The sequence below is a fragment of the Symphalangus syndactylus genome, chromosome 21, assembly GCF_028878055.3.
Source record: "Symphalangus syndactylus isolate Jambi chromosome 21, NHGRI_mSymSyn1-v2.1_pri, whole genome shotgun sequence".
NCBI lineage: Eukaryota > Metazoa > Chordata > Mammalia > Primates > Hylobatidae > Symphalangus > Symphalangus syndactylus.
The window spans coordinates 46458182-46479701 of NC_072443.2; the positions used below are offsets into that span (position 1 = coordinate 46458182).

The following is a 21520-nucleotide window of genomic DNA, read 5'->3' on the forward strand; positions in this document are numbered from 1 at the left end:
AGTTGTATAACATGTGCATGGAGGTCTTTGGTTGATTTTGTGTGTAGCTGCTTCCTAAATATTATCACAGTACAACTTAAATACTCGACTTCACTGCTGTTACTTTTGGCTGTAAAAATCACATTTCTCAGTATTTTTTCCTTATAACACATAGCTTATAAAGATAAAAGTAGGCTGCAGATTTCATCTCTTCTCTCCTGGAGAAAGCATACGCAATACCCTATCAAACTATATTTGCCCCCTCCTTGCTTCTCGAGGTTCTGTTTCACCTCTCCAACATTGGTGCTGAATTACCCAGACAGGTCATTGAGCGCTATTAGATCAGGGGCACCCTTCTCTCCAAAGAAAAAATAAAATAAAGAATAATACTGACATATGTGATGCTTCCCTGAAAATAGCATCAAAGTAATCATTAGGAGAAAAGTAAACGGAGATAGCACCTAACTTCCGTATGGAAATCAAGCCAAAAACAGTACTAAACTTTTTTTTTTTTTTTGAGACAGAGTCTCGCTCTGTTGCTCAGGCTGGAGTGCAGTGGCCTGATCCCAGCCTACTGCAACCTCTGCCTCCCGGGTTCAAGTGATTCTCATGCCTCAGCCTCCGGAATAGCTGGGATTACAGATGTGTACCACCATGCCTGGCTAATTTTTGTAAACTTCTCTCTAGGAGTTTGATTTGGTTCTCCTTTATAGTAAGTGTCTGCTAAGTATGCCTGTGTTTTCCTCTACCTTCTTGGAAGTATGAAATATGATTATAATAATTGTTTTAATATCTTTGTTTACTAATTCTATCATCTGTATCTTTTTTTTTTTTTTTTTTTTTTTGAGATGGAGTATTGCTCTTGTTGCCCAAGCTGGAGTGCAATAGCATGATCTCGGCTCGCTGCAACCTCTGTCTCCCGGGTTCAAGCAATTCTCCTTCCTCAGCCCGTAAATGCTGGGATTACAGGTGCCTGCCACCATGACTGGCTAGTTTTTTGTTTGTTTGTTTGTTTTTTGTATTTTTAGTAGAGATAGGGTTTCACTATGTTGGTCAGGCTGGTCTCAAACTCCTGACCTCAGGTGATGCACCCACCTCGGCCTCCCAAAGTGCTCGGATTACAGGCGTGAGCCACCATGCACAGTCTGTATCATTTTTAAATTAGTTTCAATTGATTTATTTTTCTCTTCAGTATGCATTATATATTGCTACTTTTTCCATGCCTAGTAATTTTTGATTGGATATCAGACATTATATGAATTTCACCTTGTTGAGTCCTGAATATTTTTGCACTTTAACAAATATTCTTGAGATTGTATCTGGGTTACAGTTAAGTTACTTGAGAACTGTTTCACCCTTTTGAGCCTTGCTTTTAAGCTTTGTTAGGCCGGAGCAGAGTGATCTTTAATCTATAGTTAATTTTTCCACCATGGAGGCAAAACCCTTCTGAATGCTTCACCCTATACCATAAGAATTATGAGATTTTTCTACTGTGGCTATTGAGAACAGGCACTATTCCTAGCCCTTTTGTCATTCAAGACTCAAGGGGGATCCTCTGTAGACATCTGGAGCTCTTTGCGCAACCCTCTCCTCTCCAGTACTCTGACTTGTAATTTCTAGTCACTTTCGCCTCCGGTAAGTCCCAAGTCTATCTGTCTCCTCAACTCAGTGAGGCTTCCAGGCTTCTCCTGGGTTTCCTTTTCCTGTTTTGTGGCTTGCACCGCTCTCCATGTGGTAAGCCTAAAAGGAGCAATTGTAGCGTTCACCTTATTTGTTTCTTCTCTCCAAGGAATCACTGTCCCATATTGCCTGTTATCAAGTATCTCAAAAAATATTTGAGATATCTTTTAACCAAATTTCTAATTGTTTAAAGTGGGATAGGAAGTCTGTTACTTATATTTGCCTAAGTAGAAGTCCTAAAGCTTTTGATGTTTGCATGCTCATTTTATATATTGCTGCCAGCTGAGTTTTTTTTAATTATTATTATTTTTTCCATTTAATTTAGGGTCTTCCAGGTATAAATCATGTCACCTTCAAGTGAAGACAGTTTTATTTCATCTTTTTCTATTCTATGATCCTATTTTTTGATCAATACAATTGCATTAGTTAGTTCCTACAGAACAATGTTAAATCATAGTTACCATACTTACCTTGTTCCTGATGTTAATGAAAAAATACCTATAAAGTTTTCCTAAGTAAGATGCTCCTTTAGGATTGAAGTTCATCTGTTTTTATTATGTTAAGGAAATAGTCATCCATTCCTTTTTTTTTTTTTTTCGAGATGGAGTTTTGCTCTTGTTGCCCAAGCTGAAGTACAATGGCATGATCTTGGCTCACTACAACCTCCACATCCCAGGTTCAGGTGATTCTCCTGCTTCAGCCTCCTGAGTATCTGGGATTACAGGCGTGTGTGACCATGCCTGGCTAATTTTTGCATGTTTAGTGGAGACGGCCTTTCACCATGTTGGTCAAGCTGGTCTTGAACTCCTGACCTCAGGTGATCCACCCACCCTGGCCTCCCAAAGTGCTGGGGTTACAGGCATGAGCTACCACACCGGGCCCATTACCATTTTTCAAGAGATTTTGTTAGGAATCGGTGTTAAATTTGGTCTAAGCTTTTTCAGTATTTTTGGAAATAATCATGTTGGCTTTTTTCCTTAAAACTATTAATATGGTGAATTATAGTAATAGATTTTCGAAAATTGACCCATTCTTGATTTGCCTGACTTTTATGTAACTCATATTGTAGTGCTTTAAACATTGATGTCTCTGAAGTGCCCTATTGTCACCGAATAAACTGGATCTATTTGCTTGTGCAATGAAAAGCCAAACACTAAAATACCAGGTTTTTGCAGTGAGAAAGATTTATTTTGAGTCAGCTGACACAAAGACAGGAGGAAGTGCTTAAATCTACCCAGTTACTCAGGAGGCTGAGGTGGGAGGATCGCTTGAGCCAAGGAGGTCAAAGCTGCAGAGAGTAGTGTTTGCACTTCTGCACTCTGGCCTGGGTGACAGAGGGAGACCTTGTTTAAATCTGTCTCTCCAAGCTGGAGGCTGGGTCAGATTTTATAGCCATAGAATAATGGGGTATGATCTGATTGGATCTTGCAATGAGGTAGTGCTAAGAGACATGATCTGACTGGATCCTGTTATGGAGTGACATCAGGGCTTTATCTGATTGGATCCTGGATCCTGCCATGTAGTGTCCACTACTTAATACAGTCCCCATTCCTTGCTCCTGAGCACTTAGGTTCTGCCCGTGATTGCACACTTGGGTGTTCAGTTACGTGACCTTCAACCTAGGGATCTATGGCAACTGAAAAACAACTTAGAACTTTGTTACATAAAAGCTGAACCAGATTGGTCTGATGCATTTACATTTTTGCATACTGAACTCATGCTCTCGTCAATCATCTGATAGAAGACTATTTTGATTTATCACATGGATTCCATAAACTGCCATCCCCTATTCCATTTCTGGAACTTTAGACGGTTTACCGCCCTGGTTGAGGATAGAGCCTTATGTTCCATTGTGTCACTTTATCAACCTACATTTCTTGAGTAACTGCTGTTTTGCAAATATCTTTTTTTAAAATTAATGTTTTAGTATTTTATGCGAATCCATATCAATTGCCATTGGTAGATCTTCTATTTGCTTTATTAGTTGACACATTTTCACCTTAGTACAATTAATTAAATAAATATAGAACTTTTATTCTACTACTTTTGGGTGTTAAAAGTTAAAAATTGTAACCCATCAGTGTTAGTTTTACTGTGATTAGGTGTTGATTGTGAGGTATGAATTGATATTTAATTTTCTTCATAATAAAACCCAACTTTCCCAACAATATTTATTAAGTGATGATTCATCTCTCCACTCTCCTATTCTTAATACTCCATATGTTAAACGTATTTTTTTTTTTTCTATCACCTCTGTTAGAGTGCAGTGGCCCAATCATGACTCACTCTACCCTGGAACTCCTGTGCTCAAGTGATCCTCCCACCTCACCCTCCTAAGTAGCTAGGACTACAGGAACACACCACCATGCCCAGCTAATTTTTTGAAAAGTTTTTGTACAGATGAGGACTTGCTGTATTGCCTAGGCTGGTCTCAAACTCCTGGCCTGAAGTGATCCTCCCACCTCAGCCTCCCAAAGTACTGGGATTACAGGCATGAGCCAACATGCCCAACCCGTATATTAAACTTTTTGAGAGATTAAGGCTTATTTCTAGAATTGCTATTGTGGTTCTTACATTATCCATTCTTAACTTAGAACTATTTAGTTTTATAATTGGTATTTAAGGATGCATTTTTAAAAAATAGTCTTTAATTTTTAGCGTAGTTTTAGGTTCCCAGCACAATTTAGCAGAAAGTACAGAGTTCCCATATACCCCTCACACCCCACCCCCACACAATCCCCCCAGCTATCAACATCCAGCGCCAGAGTGGTACATTTGTCACAGTTTATAAACCTACATTGACACATCATTATCACCCAAAGCCCCTAGTTTATATTTGGGTTCACTCTTGCTGTTGTACATTCTATGGATTTTGACAATGTTTAGTAATATGTATACACCATTATAGTATCATACAGAATAATTTCACTGCCCTAAAAACTCTCTGTGCTCTGCTATTCATCCTCCCACTTGGCAACAGCTGATCTTTTTACTGTCTCCATAATTTTGCCTTTTCCAGAATGTCATATAGTTGAAATCATACTGTATTTTGCCTTTTCAGATTGACTTTTTTCACTTAGTAATATGCCTTAAGTTTCCTCTATGGTTTTTTTTTTTGTGTGTGTGTGTGTGTGTCTTAATAACTCATTTCTTTTTAGCACTAAATAATAGTCTCTTGTCTGAATGTACTGTAGATTATGTATCCATTCACCTACTGCAGGACATCTTGGTTGCTTCCAAGCTTTGGCAATTATGAGTAAAGCTGCTATAAATATTTATGTGCAGATTTTTGCATGGGCAAAAGTTGTCAGGTCATTTGGGTAAATACCAATGAGCATGACTGCTGGATCATATGAGAGGAGTATGTTTAGATTGTAAGAAACTGCAAGACTGTCTTCAAAGTAGCTGTACCATTTTGCATTCCTATCAACAACAAATGAGTGTTCCTGTTGCTCCACATCCTTGCCAGCATTTGGTGTTGCCAGTGTTCTGGATTTTCACCATTCTAACAGGCGTATAGGGTAGCTCATTGTTGTTTTGTTTTTATTTTTATTTATTTTTATTTTTTTTGAGCTGGGGTCTCGTTCTGTCCCCCAGGCTGGAGTGCAGTGGCACAATCACTTACTGCAGCCTCAATCTCCTGGGCTCAAGTGATCCTTCCACCTCAGCCTCCCTGGTAGCTGGGACTATAAGCCACCACACCTGGCTAATTTTGTTTATTTTTTATAGAGATGAGGTCTCACTATATTGTCCAGGTCTTGAAGTCCTGGACTCAAGAAATCCTCCCTTCTCAGTCTCCTAAAGTACTAGGATTACAGGCTGGTGTGAGCCACTTCACCCTGCTTCATTGTTGTTTGAATTTGCAACTCACTAACATGAAATTGTGCATCTTTTCATATGCTTATTTACTGTCTGTATATCCTCCTTGGTGAAGTGTCTGTTCACATCTTTTGCTCATTTTAAAATTTGGTGTTTTTTTAAAAAAATTGTTGACTTTTAAGAGTTCTTTGTATGTTTTAGATAATACTTCTTTTTATCAGATATATCTTTTGCAAAAATTTTCTCCCAGTCTGTGGAAAGATGCATTTTAAAGTGTAGCAAGCGAAGTTCCTAATAATTTCTTTTGGCATTATCTTTTTAAAAACATCTACATTTTGCTTTCATTTTATCAAATTTTATAGTTTATCATGTTAGTGTCTTGAGATTGAATTAAGTTTTATTTTATTATATCTATAATTACCTTGGAGACTATTATTATTTGTAATATATTTATGCAAGAGCAGAGAATATCTGTTGAGGCTTATTTTTGCCATTAGAATTAAGTTATTCTGTTACTATGATCTCATGTATCATATCTATATATTTTCTAGGAATTGGTTTATTGATTTTTTTTTGGTTTATTGATTCTTGTTTTTTTTGGTACCAGCTTTATTAAGATATAATTTACATGCCATAAAATTCACTCTTTAAAAGTGTGCAATTCAGTGGTTGTTAGTATGTTTACTGAGTCCACTGCTATCTACTTTCAGAAATTTTCAGCAAGGCGTGGTGGCTCATACTTGTAATCCCTGCTACTTCAGAAGCTGAGGTGGGAGGATCACTTCAGCCAGGGATTGAGGCTGCAGTGAACCATGATTGCGCCATTGCACTCCAGCCTGGGTGACAGAGCAAGACTGTCTCTAAAAAATAAAAATAAATAAAACAAAGAAATTTTCATCACCGCAAGAGAAACTCCATATGCATTAGCAGTCACCCCTTATTTCCTCCTCCCCCAAACTCTGGTAACCACTACTACACTTTCTGTCTTCATGGATTTATATGTTCTGGACATTTCACATAAATGGAATCATACAATATGTGGCCTTTTGTGACTGGCTTCTTTCACTTAGCATGTTTTTTCCAGGTATGTTGCAGAATGTATAAGAACTTCATTACTTTTTCTTCTTTTAACCAAATAATATTCCATTGTATGAATATATCACCTTTTATTTATCCATTCAATTGATGGACATTTGGGTTGTTTCTACTTTCTGACGATTGTGAATAATGCTGCTGTGAACATTTGTTGTTTCAGTCAGCTTGGGCTGCTGTATCAAATATCATAGACTGGATGACTTTAAAAATGAACTTTTTTTCTCATAGTATGGAGGCTGGAGGTTTGCGATTAGGGTCCCAGCATGGTAGAGTTCTTAGTAAGGGCCCTCATCCTGGTTTGTCGATGGCCACTACTTGCTGTTTCCTCACATGGGCTTGTCCCTTCATCTTCTTATATTAATCCTATCATGGGGTCCACCCTCATGACCTCATCTAAACATAATTGTCTCCCAACAGCCCCAGCTCCAAATACAATCACATTAGGAACTAGGACTTTAACTTAAGAATTTAAAGAGGACCACAAACATTCAGTCCATAGTATTTTTGTAGAGGTTACCGTGTGGACATATGTTTTCATGCCTCTTGGGTATATACTTTGAAGTGAAATTGCTGAGTCACGTGGTAACTAACTTTTTAAGGAACTGATACATTATTTTCCTAAATCGTTGCCTTATTTGATATTCCCACCAGCAATGTGTCTTTTTCATTTTAGTCATCCTAGTGGGGTGAAGTGGCATCTCATTGTGGTTTTGATTTCCACTTTCTTAATGGCTAACGATGTTGTGCATCTTTTTAATGTCCTTATTGGCCATTTGTATATCTTCCTTTAAGAAATGTCTATTCAAATCCTTTGTAGGTTTTTAAATTGGATTTTTTAAAATTGTTGACTTGTAAGAGATCTTTATATATTCTAGGTACTAGTCTTATTGGCTATATGATTTGAAAATATTTTCTTCCATTCTGTGAGTTGTCTTTTCACTTTCTCATTCATGTTATTTTTTGTTTTCACAATACGTTGTATTATTTGTAAAGCATAACTTTTTTTTTTTTGAGACAGAGTCTCGCTCTGTTGCTGGGGTGCAGTGGCATGATCTTGGCTCACTGCAGGCTCTGCGTCCTGGGTTCACGCCATTCTTCTGCCTCAACCTGTCAAGTAGCTGGGACTACCGGTGCCCTTCACCACGCCTGGCTAATTTTTTTTGTATTTTTAGTAGAGATGGGGTTTCACCGTGTTAGCCAGGATGGTCTTGATTTCCTGACCTCATGATGCACCCACCTCGGCCTCCCAAAGTGCTGGGATTACAGGCGTGGGCCACCGCGCCCGGCCTGTAAAGCATAACTTTTTATCATTTTCATTTCTATACTTACCCTCTTTTCTTTTCCTCACCTTATTTTGATGACCAAGAAGAGTTCCAAATAATATATATATATATATATATATATATATTTTTTTTTTTTTTTTTTTTGAGACGGGGTCTTGCTCTGTTGCCCAAGGCTGGAGTGCAGTGGTGCAATCTCGGCTCACTGCAAGCTCCACCTCTGGGGTTCATGCCATTCTCCTGCCTCAGCCTCCCGAGTAGCTGGGACTACAGGCACCCGGCACCATGCCCAGCTAATTTTTTTTGCATTTTTTTTAGAGACGGGGTTTCACCATGTTAGCCAGGCTGGTCTCAAACTCCTGACCTCAAGTGATCCACCCGCCTCAGCCTCCCAAAGTGCCGGGATTACAGGCGTGAGCTACTGTGCCTGGCCTTAAGAGGTAACTTTAGTTAACATTTTACTATATTTCCTTCAAGTCAACTTTATGACTTTATACATATTTATTTATTTATTTATTTATTTATTTATTTATTTATTTTGAGATGGAGTTTTGCTCTTGTTGCCCAGGCTGGAGTGCAATGGCATGATCTTGGCTCGCCGCAGCCTCTGCCTCCCGGGTTCAAGCAATTCTCCTGCCTCAGCCTCCCGAGTAGCTAGGATTATAGGCATGCGCCACTACACCTGGCTAATTTTGTATTTTTAGTAGAGATGTGGTTTCTCCATGTTGGTCAGGCTGGTCTTGAACTCCTGACCTCAGGTGATCTGCCTGCTTCATCCTCCCAGAGTGCTGGGATTACAGGCGTGAGCCACCGCAACTGGACAGCATATTTATGTCTTAGTTGAGATTCTCTCTCTCTCTCTCTTTTTTTTTTTTTTATTGAAACAAGGTCCCACTCTATTGCCCAGGCTGGAGTGCAGTGGCGCGATCTTACCTTACTGCAACCTCCACCTCCTGGGCTCAGGTGATCCTCCTACCTCAGCCTCCCGAGTAGCTGGGACAACAGGCACACACCACCATCCCTGGGTAATTTTTGCGTTTTTGTAAAGATGGGGTTTCACCATGTTGCTCAGGCTGGTCTTGAACTCAAGGGCTCAAGCGATCTGCCCACCTCAGCCTCCCAAAGTGCTGGGATTACAGGTGTGAACCACCGTGTTAGGCCCAATATTCTCTCTTTTTTTTTTTTGGCCCAGTATTCTCTTTAAACGTTTTTAAATACAGTTTTTTTGTTTTTGTTTTTGTTTTTGCTTTTGAGATGGTGTCTTGCTCTGTCACCCAGGCTGGAGTTGGAGTACAGTGGCATGATCTTGGCTCACTGAAAGCTCCTCCTGCCAGGTTCACACCATTCTCCTGCCTCAGCCTCCCAAGTAGCTGGGACTACAGGCGCCTGCCACCACGCCTGGCTAATTTTGTTTTTGTATTTTTAGTATAGACGGGGTTTCACCGTGTTAGCCAGGATGGTCTCAATCTCCTGACCTCACGGTCTGCCTGCCTCAGCCTCCCAAAGTGCTGGGAGCCACCGCGCCTGGCCAATACAGTTTTTTTTTTTTTTTAACAACATAAATACTGCATGTTATTAAAGACCCTTCATAAACACCACTTTTAGTTGCATTGAGCTACCATTTTTATGCAGCCATTCCCACACTGTTGGACCCGCCTCTCCTGAATGAGTGTGACTGTCTCTGGAAAGTACTCTGCCCTGTTTTTGTTTCCTCTTTCTGACTTCTCAGGCCCTGACTAAGCCAACAATAGCAGAGAGGTCCTTGTCAGAGTTGCTGGGACCACAACTCTTTCTGTTTTCCACCAGCTTAAGCCTTAACTTATGTAAATGTGCTTTGCACATTTCAGATCATGGCAAATATAATCAAGAAATGTTTGACAACTGTAGAAGTGCTATCTTTCTCATCAATCACATTTCCCATGATTGGAACAGGAAATTTGCAGTTTCCCAAAGCTGTTTTTGCTAAACTAATCCTTTCAGAAGTGTTCGAATACAGTAGCAGCGCAAGGCCTATAACTAACCCTTTACAAGAAATCCACTTTCTGGTGTATACAAATGACGATGAAGGCCGTCAGGTATGGTTACATATCCCATCTGGTTAATTCTGGCAAGTGAGCCCAAGGGCATTCAGATGTTTTTATAGATCTAGGAATAACCGTGTGTTCTACCCCTGTGCCTAAAAGTGATGGTTGCTAATGGGAGGTTGTCTTATGACTTAACTATGAGCCAACACTGATAACTCATGTTCCTAGACAATTCATCAAGAGACAAGCTAATCTATAACAAATACATTCTTAGAAAGAAGTGGAAAGTTATTGGCATAAAAATGGCCTAGACATTTTAACACTGACTACATGAAAGCTAAGTCATGGCTTTATCTATGGGGAAAGGGCAGAATGAGAGAAGCCTCAAGGATTTAGTTATTTGGATAGAATAGACCAGTCTACACAAGTCTGTGAGTGTCTACGAACTGGAAATAGCAGCACCCTATTCAGCAGTGGAGAAGCAGTCAAGGCACACTAACTAAGTAGTTCCCACTGACATCAGAAGAATGGTATACCTAGGTTTAATCTCAGTTTTGCCATTTAAAAGTTGGGTGACATACCTCTCTGAATCTCAGCTTTTTTTTTTTCTTTTGAGACAGAGTTGTTCTGTTACCCAAGCTGGAGTGCAATGGTGCGATCTCGGCTCATTGCAGCCTCTGCCTCCTGGGCTCAAGCAATCCTCCCATCTTAGCCTCCCTAGTAGCTGGGATTACAGGCATGTGCTACCATGCTTGGCTAATTTTTGTATTATTAGTAGAGACAGGGTTTCTCCATGTTGGCCAGGCTGGTCTTGAGCTCAGGTGATCCACCCACCTCGGCCTCCCAAAGTGCTGGGATTACAGGCATGAGCCACCGCGCCCAGCCTGAATCTCAGTTTTATCAAGTGTAAGATGAGTGTGGTAATAACACCTTTCAGAATTGTTCTATTAAAACGGGTGTATTTGAAGTGTTTTGCATGATATCTAGCACATAGAAAACCCCCAAAACTGGTAGTAGTCATTACCTGACTTTAAGGACTGACAAGCAATTGCTACAACTTACTAACATCACCACTTAAACTGGATCAAAGATAATTTTGTTTTTTAAGTTCTTAGTTATACTTACCCATTCTGGATGGAAGTGTGGTCTTTCCAGAGATGTTTCCCAAAGTTCCCCAGAAACACTCCAAAGTATTGCATGATGTAGTTTGTAAGTAAATTTATCCATAGGAAATAATAATAATATTTTAAAAAACAACATTTACCCCCAAACGTTCTTAGTTTTTTTCCCTGGTAAATATAAAATATCCAGAGAAATATGTTTTTGCTCAAAGATAAACTGGGGGAAATTATTATTAGCAAACTGTTCGTGATAGCTGTGTCCTTGCTGAGTTCACAATAACATTTGCCCTTTATTGGGGTGACGTCTTCAGTAGCAATCTGGAAAGTAACTGCCCCAAATTTTATTGTTAACCAAGAATTAGAAATATGGACTGGAGGAGTGGCTCACGCCTGTAATCCCAGCACTTTGGGAGGCCGAGGCAGGTGGATCACGAGGTCAGGAGATTGAGACCACTCTGGCTAACACGGTGAAACTCCATCTCTAGTAAAAATACAAAAAATTGGCTGGGCGTGGTGGCAGGTGCCTGTAGTCCCAGCTACTCGGGAGGCTGAGGCAGGAGAATGGCGTGAACCCGGGAGGTGGAGCTTGCAGTGAGCTGAGATCGCGCCACTGCACTCCAGCCTGGGTGACAGAGCAAAACTCCGTCTCAAAAAAAATAAATAAATAAAAAGAAAAAATAAAAATAAATCACAACAAGCTGTCTCTCAGACCACAGTGCAATCAAATTAGAAGTAAGGATTAAGAAACTCACTCAAAACCACACAACTACAAGGAAACTGAACAATCTGCTCCTGAATGACTACTAGGTAAATAACGAAATAAAGGCAGAAATAAAGATGTTCTTTGAAACCAATGAGAACAAAGACACACCGTACCAGAATCTCTGGGACACATTTAAAGCAGTGTGTAGAGGGAAATTTATAGCACTAAATGCCCACAAGAGAAAGCAGGAAAGATCTAAAATTGACAACCTAACATCACAATTAAAAGAACTAGAGAAGCAAGAGCAAACAAATTCAAAAGCTAGCAGATGGCAAGAAATAACTAAGATCAGAGCAGAACTGAAAGAGATAGAGAGACAAAAAAACCTTCAAAAAAATCAATGAATCCAGGACCTGGTTTTTTGAAATCATCAACAAAGTTGATAGACTGCTAGCAGGACTAATAAAGAAGAAAAGAGAGAAGAATCAAATAGACACCAAAAAAATTGATAAAGGGGATTATCACCACTGATCCCACAGAAATACAAACTACCATCAGAGAATACTATAAACACCTCTGTGCAGGCTGGGTGTGGTGGCTCACGCATGTAATCGCAGCACTTTGGGAGGAGTTGGCAGGTGGATCACTTGAGCCCAGGAGTTTGAGACCAGCCTGGGCAACATGGCAGAACACTGTCTCTACAAAAAATACAAAAATTACCTGGGCATGGTGGTGCATGCCTGCAGTCCCAGCTACTTAGGAGGCTGAGGTGGGAGGATTGCTTGAGCTCAGGAGGTTGAGCAAGGCTGCAGTGAGCCGTGATTGCACCACTGCACTCCAGCCTGGGCAACAGAATGAGACACCGTCTCTAAAAATAAATAAATAAATTACAGGTCAGGTGCAGTGGCTTATGCCTGTAATCCCAGCACTTTGGGAGCCAAGGCGGGTGGATCACTTGAGGTCAGGAGTTCGAGACCAGCCTGGTGAACATGGTGAAACCCCATCTCTATGAAAAATACAAAAAATTCCCGGGCATAGTGGTGCCTGTAATCTCAGCTACTCAAGAGACTGAGGCAGGAGAATCGCTTGAACCTGGGAGGCAGAGGTTGCAATGAGCCAAGATCACACCATTGCACTCCAGCCTGGGTGACAGAGCAAGACTCTGTCTCAAATAATAAAATAAAATAAAATAAAATAAAATAAAATAATTAAAAAATAAATTACAGAATTAAGTAATTAAAATTGCAATAAATATTTAAAAAGAGGTAGAGAGTGCTATAAAATGTACTGCTTAACTGCGTCTGAGAAGTCAGGATAGGCTTTCCTGAGGAATATGTCAAACAGAAATAAGATTTTTTGGTTTTAAAATATAAGAAGGTAGAAGAAAAATGTTTAAGGTGAAATAAACCTATGTTTCCAAGTGGGATGAATTAGCTAGTGACAGAGTGTGTTCCCACCTAAAATAAGCAGAAAATTAGAACAAAATACAGGAGGCATCTATTTTAAGGCAGAAAAGGGCTTCTGAGTTAGCAAGTACTGAAAGAGCCAAAACTCCAGAGAGGGAGAATCACAGCTAGGGAGAGCTGAGTTCTGCAGCCACTGTGCCCAGAGGTCATTTGCTGATTCTGTGCTTGGGCAGGAGACTGATAGCCCCAGGCCTTGCACCCATGGAAGACCACTGCTGGGAGGCAGAGGCCAGGAGGGATATGGGAGGAGATTTGGAAGGTCTCCACAGAACATCTGTTAAATTACAGGGATGCATGAGGCTGGAGTCTAAAAAGAGAAGCAGAAAACCTCTGAAGCAGAACAGAGTCTTCAGCAGTCTTGTGAAGACAAAGATTAGAATTCTGGGCCCACCAGGAGGAACAGCATGGAGAATACACCAGGATTTCTGCTGAAAATCCTGAAGTAGCAGGAATAAAATCAATGCAGGCTGAGCCTTACCAAGGATGCAACTCAGCCTCAACTCATCACAGTGCATAGAGGATTCAGGGTTAGATTTAATTAATTCTAAATTAGAATTAGATACAAGTCACCAATTAGAAGCAAGATGCTTTATAAAATTAATATAATTTTTATTGTATGTGGAGAAAATAAATGAGCAAGAACATCAAAGAGTATTTCAGATTCAAAAAGAGCGATGAGAAGAATTTGTCCTAGCAGACATTTAATGTACTGGTAACCAATTTGAAACACTTGGTGTACAGGAATATCAATAATGAGAATATTTAAAAGACCCACACTTTGCACTACACTCTGCAAAAAAAAAAAAAAAAAAAAAAAAAAAAAAAAAAAAAATCCATGTAGATTGGGAATTAAATACTTTAAAAAAAAAAACAAATACACATATATAAAAGACTAGCACTAGGGGAAACCACTTTTTGACTGTTGATGGAATGTAAATGAAAAAAAGATGGACAGGTTCATTACTTAGATAGCTTTATCTTTGATGGAATGAATATCAATAAAGCTGAAATTTAAAAATTCAGAAGACTGGAGAAAAAGTTTGCACACGAAGACAAAGTTCAATAACTAAAAAGTATAGGGAGTGCATATAAATAGGTAAAAGTACCAACTGTCTATTAAACAAATGATTAATAAACAGTTCATACAACAAGAAACACTGTCAGTAAATCATAATTTTAAAACTATTCAGTCAACCTTGTTGGTAAAATAACTGCAAATTAAACCTACTGTGAAGTTTCATTTTGTGCCTTAAAAAAATTTAGAAAAACTTTAAAAAAGTTGTAAAAGCCAAAGCCTGCAAGGCTTCGGGAAGCAGATAAGCTCATGCATTAATGACAGCAGTGTAAATTGATTCAGTCTTCCTGAACGGCAAAATGCTACTTTATTGAAAGAATCATAAATATGCCTAGACCAAGTAATAGAATTTATCTTGAGGAAATAATGTTTAATAAAAAGTGTAAGTATATATAATGTTTATTTTATGATGGTAAAACATTGGAATAAAGCTAAGAGCCCAACAATGCAGATATATAGAAAGAAGCTAACTATGGCATATGAAAATGATATACTCTAGTGATATACTAAAAATGATGAATATAAAGATGCTATAGGAAATAGAAAATATTTGGATACATCATGTTACATAAAAGGAAGAATACCAAATTGAACATACACAGCCATTATGACTATAAGAGAACCATGAATATACATAAGCAAAGTGAGAAAAGGACACACCTGGGAAATGTTTCTAGCTGGGTTAAGATCAACAGACTTGCAGTGAATTATTCTGTCAAGTTGTTAAAACACAAGATTTCCCTTTGCGTTCTCTTTCCCTCTCCCAACATGGCTGCCTCAGCAAAAGAGAAGAATAAGAAGGGGAAGACTATCTCCCTAACAGACTTTCTGGCTGAGGATGGGGGACTGGTGGAGGAAGCAGCTATGTATCCAAACCAGTCAGCTGGGCTGATGAAACGGATGACCTGGAAGGAGATGTTTCAACTTGGCACAGTAATAATGACGATGTGTATAGGGCGCCCCAAGTTGACCGTTCCATCCTTCCCACGGCTCCGCGGACTGCAAGGGAACCCATTATCGACTGGAGCGGTCTTCCCAAATCGCCACCCTACACTGCTTTTCTAGGGAACCTACCCTATGATGTGACAGAAGAGTCAATGAGAATTCTTTAGAGGATTAAATATCAGTACAGTGCGTTTACCACGTGAACCCAGCAATCCAGAGAGGTTGAAAGGTTCTGGTTATGCTGAATTTGATGACCCGGATTCCATGTTCAGTGCCCTGAGTCTCAATAAAGAATCTCTAGGTAACAGGAGAATTCGAGTGGACGCTGCTGATCAAGCACAGGGTAAAGACAGGGACGATCGTTCTTTTGGCCATGAGAGAAACCGGGATTTTGACAAAACAGATACGGACTGGAGGGCTCGTCCTGCCACAGACAGCTTGGATGACTACTCGCCTAGAAGAGGTGATGATTGTTTTGGAGACAAGTATCGAGATTGTTATGATTCAGACCGGTATCGCGATGGGTATCGGGAGGGGTATCAGGATGGCCCACGCTGGGATATGGATCGATATGGCGGCCAGGATTGCTATGATGATCCAGGCAGCAGACACTATGATAGAGGCTATGATTCCCAGATAGGCAATGGCAGAAGAGCATTTGGTAGTGGGTACCGCAGGGATAATGCCTACAGAGGAGGCAGGGACCGCTCTGAAGACTGATACAACAGACGGGATGATCGGTCGTGGAGCTCCAGAGATGATTACACTTGGGATGATTATAGGTGTGACGATAGAGGTCCCCCACAAAGACCCAAACAATCTAAAGCTTTGGAGTACTCCTAAGGAAGATGATTCCTCTGCTAGTACCTCCCAGGCCAGTCGAGCTGCTTCTATCTTTGGAGGGGCAAAGCCCGTTGACACAGCTGCTAGAGAAAGAGAAGTCGAAGAAATGCTACAGAACAAGAGAAGTTGCAGCGTCAGCTGGATGAGCCATAACTAGAACGACGGCCTCGGGAGAGACACCCAAGCTGGCAAAGTGAAGAAACTCAAGAATGGAACTTTGCAGACAGAAGTGAGTCATCGCAGACTGAGACCTCCGCCACATCCGGCAGAAATGAGGAAAGAGAGAGAGTGAGAAGTCTCTAGAAAATGAAACACTCAATAAGGAGGAAGATTGTCACTCTCCAACTTCTAAACGTCCCAAACCTGATCCTACCAGACCCAAAGGTAATGCCAGCCCCTCCACCAAAGAAGAATGCTTCGGTGAAGCGAAGTTATAACCCTCCTGCTCCATCTCAGAGCTCAGACACAGAGCAGCAATCCCCTACAAGTGGTGGGGGAAAAGTAGCTCCAGCTCAATCATCTGAGGAAGGACCAGCAAAGAAAGATGAAAATTAAGTGGATGGGATGAAAGTCCCAAAAGGCCAAACTGGGAACTCTAGCTGTGGTCCAGGAGATGGAGGGAACAAAGACCACCGAAAGGAGTCAGATAGGAAACATGGCAAAAAGGATCAAGACTCCAGATCTGCACCTGAGCCAAAGAAAACTGAGGAAAATCCAGCTTCCAAGTTCAGTTCTGCAAGCAAGTATACTACTGTCTCCGTTTCTGGTGAAGATGAAAACAAGGGAGAAGATTACGCCGAGTAGACCTAGACATCCTGTGCTTTCTCCCAGTTTCTCTCCACCCTGGAACATTCGAGAGCAAATCAAACCTCTATCCAGACAAGACAAAATAAAACTCACCGTCTCCTGGAGACTTTTCTTACCTTTCTTTTTTTTTTTCTTTTTTTTTAAGTGAAATTCTTTTGCATGCTGCTGCAGCCTTTAAAGTATTGAAGTAACTGGAGAATCGCCAATATAGCCAGAGAGAAAGAGACTACAGCTTTTTATTGGGAACGTTGTGGTGCGTTATGTCACCATGCAGTTGCCAGAGTGATTAACGCCTAGGAGCCTCCGTTTAGCAGAAATGGTAATGACAGTGATATAAGGTCTGGATTCTGGTTGGACAGTAGGGGAAGGAAGTATAAGGAAAAGTGTGAGATTTCTACCTTTTAGTTTTTATCCTATTGTGGCATATATGAATTCCCAAACACCTGAATAAATTTTTCACTCTTGGAAAAGTAGATTTAGCCTCAAGTTGTTTTAGTCTTCAGGAGGCTCCCAGCCCCTCCTGTTATTTAATTCTGAGTTTTGGGGGCCAGCCTAGGGGGAATTCTTTTTTTTTTTTTTTTCCCTCCAAGCGGGTAGTTGGGAGTGAGTCTATAGGCCATAAAGAAGAGGACTGCATTGGACCAAGATAAATGGGAAAATTGTGGTTTGAAAAGAAGCTTTTGGGAGGTAATGAGTCATTTTGTATCAGGTAATAGGGGAAAATTGTGCGACCTCCAGCAAACACAAGAATGGTTATTTCCTGGAGCTGGAAGCACTTTGGGGTCATGATAATTCCCAATGTTTGTGTGTCCTGGTTTTACCCTTTCTAAACACTGTCCTTTTTGAAAGTTCGAATATATCCACATTCTGTTGAAACCTTGAAACTTCAAAAATTTAGACTCTTGTCGTCATCTTAAGCTCTTCATGCTACTCGTAACCTCCCAAAAAGCAGTCTCTAAGTCACATAGATGATCTCTTGGGCATTTTCTCTCAGCCATGGAGAGCTGTGAAAGGCAGAATCGCTGCTTTTCTCAAGCAAATCGGTTTCTTGATGTCTTTTGGTTCTCACTCCTTGCCTACTGCTAATGGTTTGACCCCTTTTATAGATCAGGGTGCTCTAGGGTAATGGATGGTCTTGGTTAGTGAATAAAGGTGGATAAATAGGGACAGGGACAGTTAAATTGGGAGCCTTTCTTACAACCTTGATGGTTTTTTCCCCCCAAGTTTCCTTCTCCACTGAAATGCCACACCAATGGTTGTTGGATTTATGAGGTGGCCAGACCAATGGGTTGTTTTTTTTTTCTTTTTTTTTTAAGTCTCCCTTGAGAGAATAAATGGTAATGGGGAGAACTATTTAGCAAGGTGCTGGTTTCTCTTGCAACACAGTAGCTAAACTTGCCTGCTTTTATGTGCATTTTTGTAGGGATCAGCTTGGTAGACAGTGTTAGCAGAGAAATGACACCTTGATCTTGGTTTGCAAGCACTTCTCCTGTCAGTCCTAGATTAGGCCCTGCTCAGCCATGAAGGGGTGTTGGTTTATGCGTGCTGCAGCAGTGGGCATAATGAATATAACTTGCCCAGTGAACAAAAGTGTGTACCAAAGGAATTTAAATAATTAGGGTGGACTGGCTGGTAGCTAAGAAGTAGGCTTTTAAAGAGAGATTGAAAGTTTTTTTTTAAGAAAAAAAAAAACACATTGATTGTAGATAATGAGAAGCTAGAGTTTGCCCTCTTCATGTCTACTCTCCCTCCAAATAGATACTAAACTGTTTTTCCCTCTCCCCTACCTTGCCCCCCTGTTAAAATAGAAAAGGGGATTGATTAATGTCCCTCTCCTAAATACATGTAAAATTTGAAAATGATTTATAATCTATAGACTTATTATGTGGGAGATGTCCTGAGATGTAAAATCCCATCCTTTGGGTTGTGAGTTTTTTGTTTCCTCCAAAAAATCTGATCTTAAAAAAAATAGATTTTTAAAAAACTTTAATATTGCTATGATGAGATTGTGTTGCAGGACATTGAATTGGCTTATAAAAGTACAGTTTTTTGCTGCCTTCCTAAACTGCACAGATGGACAGATGACTGTGTTTCTATTTAGTTATAGGGACTTTGTTGAATCTATATTTTGATAGAAAGATAAAAGGCCAGGCCAGGAGTGGTGGCTCACACCTGTAATCCTAGCACTTTGGGAGGCTGAGGCAGGCAGATCACCTGAGTTCAGGAGTATGAGACCAGCCTGGCCAACATGGCAAAAACCCCATCTCTACTAAAAATACAAAAATTAGCTGGATGTGGTAGCATGAGCCTGTGGTCCCAGCTACTTGGGAGGCTGAGACAGGAGAATTTCTTGAACCCGGGAGGCGGAGGTTGCAGTGAGCCACGATGTTGCCACTGCATTCCAGCCTGGGTGACAGAGTGAGATTCTGCCTCAAAAAAAAAAAAAGAAAAAGAAAAAGAAAAATGAAAAAGAAAAAGAAAAGAAAAAAAGGAAATTTAATTTCTGTGTCCATAACAGAGTTGTACTGGAATACAGCCATACTCACTTGTTTATGTACATTCTATGGCTGCATATGGGTGAATATGAATCAAAAATTAAAAATCTAATTTTCTCAGGTGCACAAGAGGAAAGGAAACTCTCCTTCCATTTTTATTTTTGAAAATTTGTAATTGTTAATTTTCTTTCTGCCCTTTTGAGATGTATAAAAATCTCTTTTGAAGGCATTGTTTTTTTAAAGCCTCTTGCCAGTTTTACAACCCAGGAGTGTTTTCTCAAGGACCTGGGAGCCATCTCTTTGAAATGTAATCATCAGGGAAGATGGTGCCCCATCTCCCGGTTTCCATGGGAGGGCAGGAGCCTGACTTCAGCTGGCATCTGGCTCCAAATCATAACTACCTACTTGTCATAGAAATATGAGAAATTTTATTATTTTTTTGGATAAAGACAATTAGCTAACACAGACGGCCATCTCAATTACTGGGTGGTTTAGGATGACCTATGTGTGACAAATGGTATTGTCAAATCCTCTTACTTGAGGGCTAGTTATCAACTGAGAACATGTGTGTAATGGGGTGTATCTACTGGACTACGTAAAAAGGTGAGATTTCTTTCTATCTTTGAAATCTTTTTAGTGGATTGCCTGTGATAAGCGTCACATTCTGGTTTAATGCTTATTCAATAATATACTATTTTCTTTCTCTTCTGCCTTGTGTAGAGGTTTTCCGGGTCAGCAGGAGATTTGGTTTTTAATTATATTTCCCTAACAGCTGCTTCTGGTCTAGGATGGCAGAATTGAGTAGTTGCAACAGAGACCATATGGCCTACATAACCTAAACTATTTACTCCCTCGCTCTTTAAGGGAAAAGTTTGCGGTCAAACCTGGGTTGGGTAACTAGATGTGTATGCAAGATACTTAAAGTTAAATTATTTAGTATAATAAAGTGAGGGATTTTGAGTTTGTATAGGTGGCTTAAAGAGAAGCAGTAGGGGCCTGGGAACATAGGGAAGGGGGTGATCAGAAGAGGTGGATCTTAGGGCAAGGCGTTGCAAACCCAAATGTCTAGAGGGGCTGGGATGCCAATGAGCAAAGTGAGCCAAATGGAAATTTTACTGAACTGGAGCCAGGACCCTTGGTTGCAACTGATGGCAAACCTTCTGTTTTTGTTTGTTTGTTTGTTTTTCCCCAAATAAGCTGTAAATCTGAGGTTTTATATGAAGACTCACACTTTTAAAATGTTAGCATCTAATTTGAATTTTTCAAAAGCAGGTCTCAGGCAGGCTTCAGTTTGGTGGCCACCAAATTGTGACTTCTGATCTCAAGCGAGGGAGTCGGAGAGGACCTTTCCATGTTAACTGTTAAATGGTTTGGGCAGGAATTGCCTGATAAATTAATTCCTAGAAATAGTTATGTGTGAACTTTGACCTGGGAGTTGATTTCTACATTGAGATGTAATTAATTTTCAGTAAGTATGTTAGTGATAATTTGGGGGTAAGAAATGGGGGTATTATTTCTAGAGTAGAAGCAGTATGAAAACAGGACCACAGAGGCAGGAGCCATGAAGCAGATTTAGTTGTGCACTTTCTCTGGAAAAATGTAGGCCCCTGAAAACAGATATTGCAGAGAGCTCTGGGCCTTTCCACAGTGCACTGAATGGGGATTGCGAACATTTTGCTTAGATATCAAGTGAAATACAATTCAAACAGGATAGAGCACTTAGGGACTTAGAATAATGATTGACATTTAGCAAGCCCTCAATAAATGTTAGCTCTTGTAATTAACTACTGTTTCCTAGAATACGTATGGAAACTCAGATCACTTGGCCAGGATGCAACACCTGCCAAGAAACAAAGGAAACGCAATCACTTTTCAAATCCAAAGGAAAAGACTTGGAGTATATGTGGTTTAAAAAATGTCTGCACTGAAGCAGGAGGATCACTTGAGCCCAGGAGTTCAAGACCAGCCTGGGCAACACAGCAAGACTCCATCTTTATAAAAAAAAGTTAAAAAATTAACCAAGTGTGCTGGCGTATGCCTATAGTCTCAGCTACTCAGGGCTGAGATAGGAGGATTACTTGAGCACAGGAGGTAGCGGCTGCAGTGAGCCATGATTGAGTCACTGCACTCCAGCCTGGGCAAGAAAGTGAGACCCTGTCTCAAAAAAATAAAAAATGAAAAGAAAAAT

At 40.2% G+C, this 21520-nt stretch overlaps 1 protein-coding gene and 1 pseudogene across 1 annotated transcript in view; one reads left to right on the forward strand and one right to left on the reverse strand.

The window, feature by feature from the left end:
• KPNA1 (karyopherin subunit alpha 1) overlaps positions 1 to 21520 on the reverse strand; it is a 310494-nt gene that overhangs the window by 152906 nt on the left and 136068 nt on the right. The gene's annotated exons all lie outside the window — the stretch shown is intronic.
• On the forward strand, positions 15001 to 16962 carry LOC129471066 (eukaryotic translation initiation factor 4B-like; annotated as a pseudogene).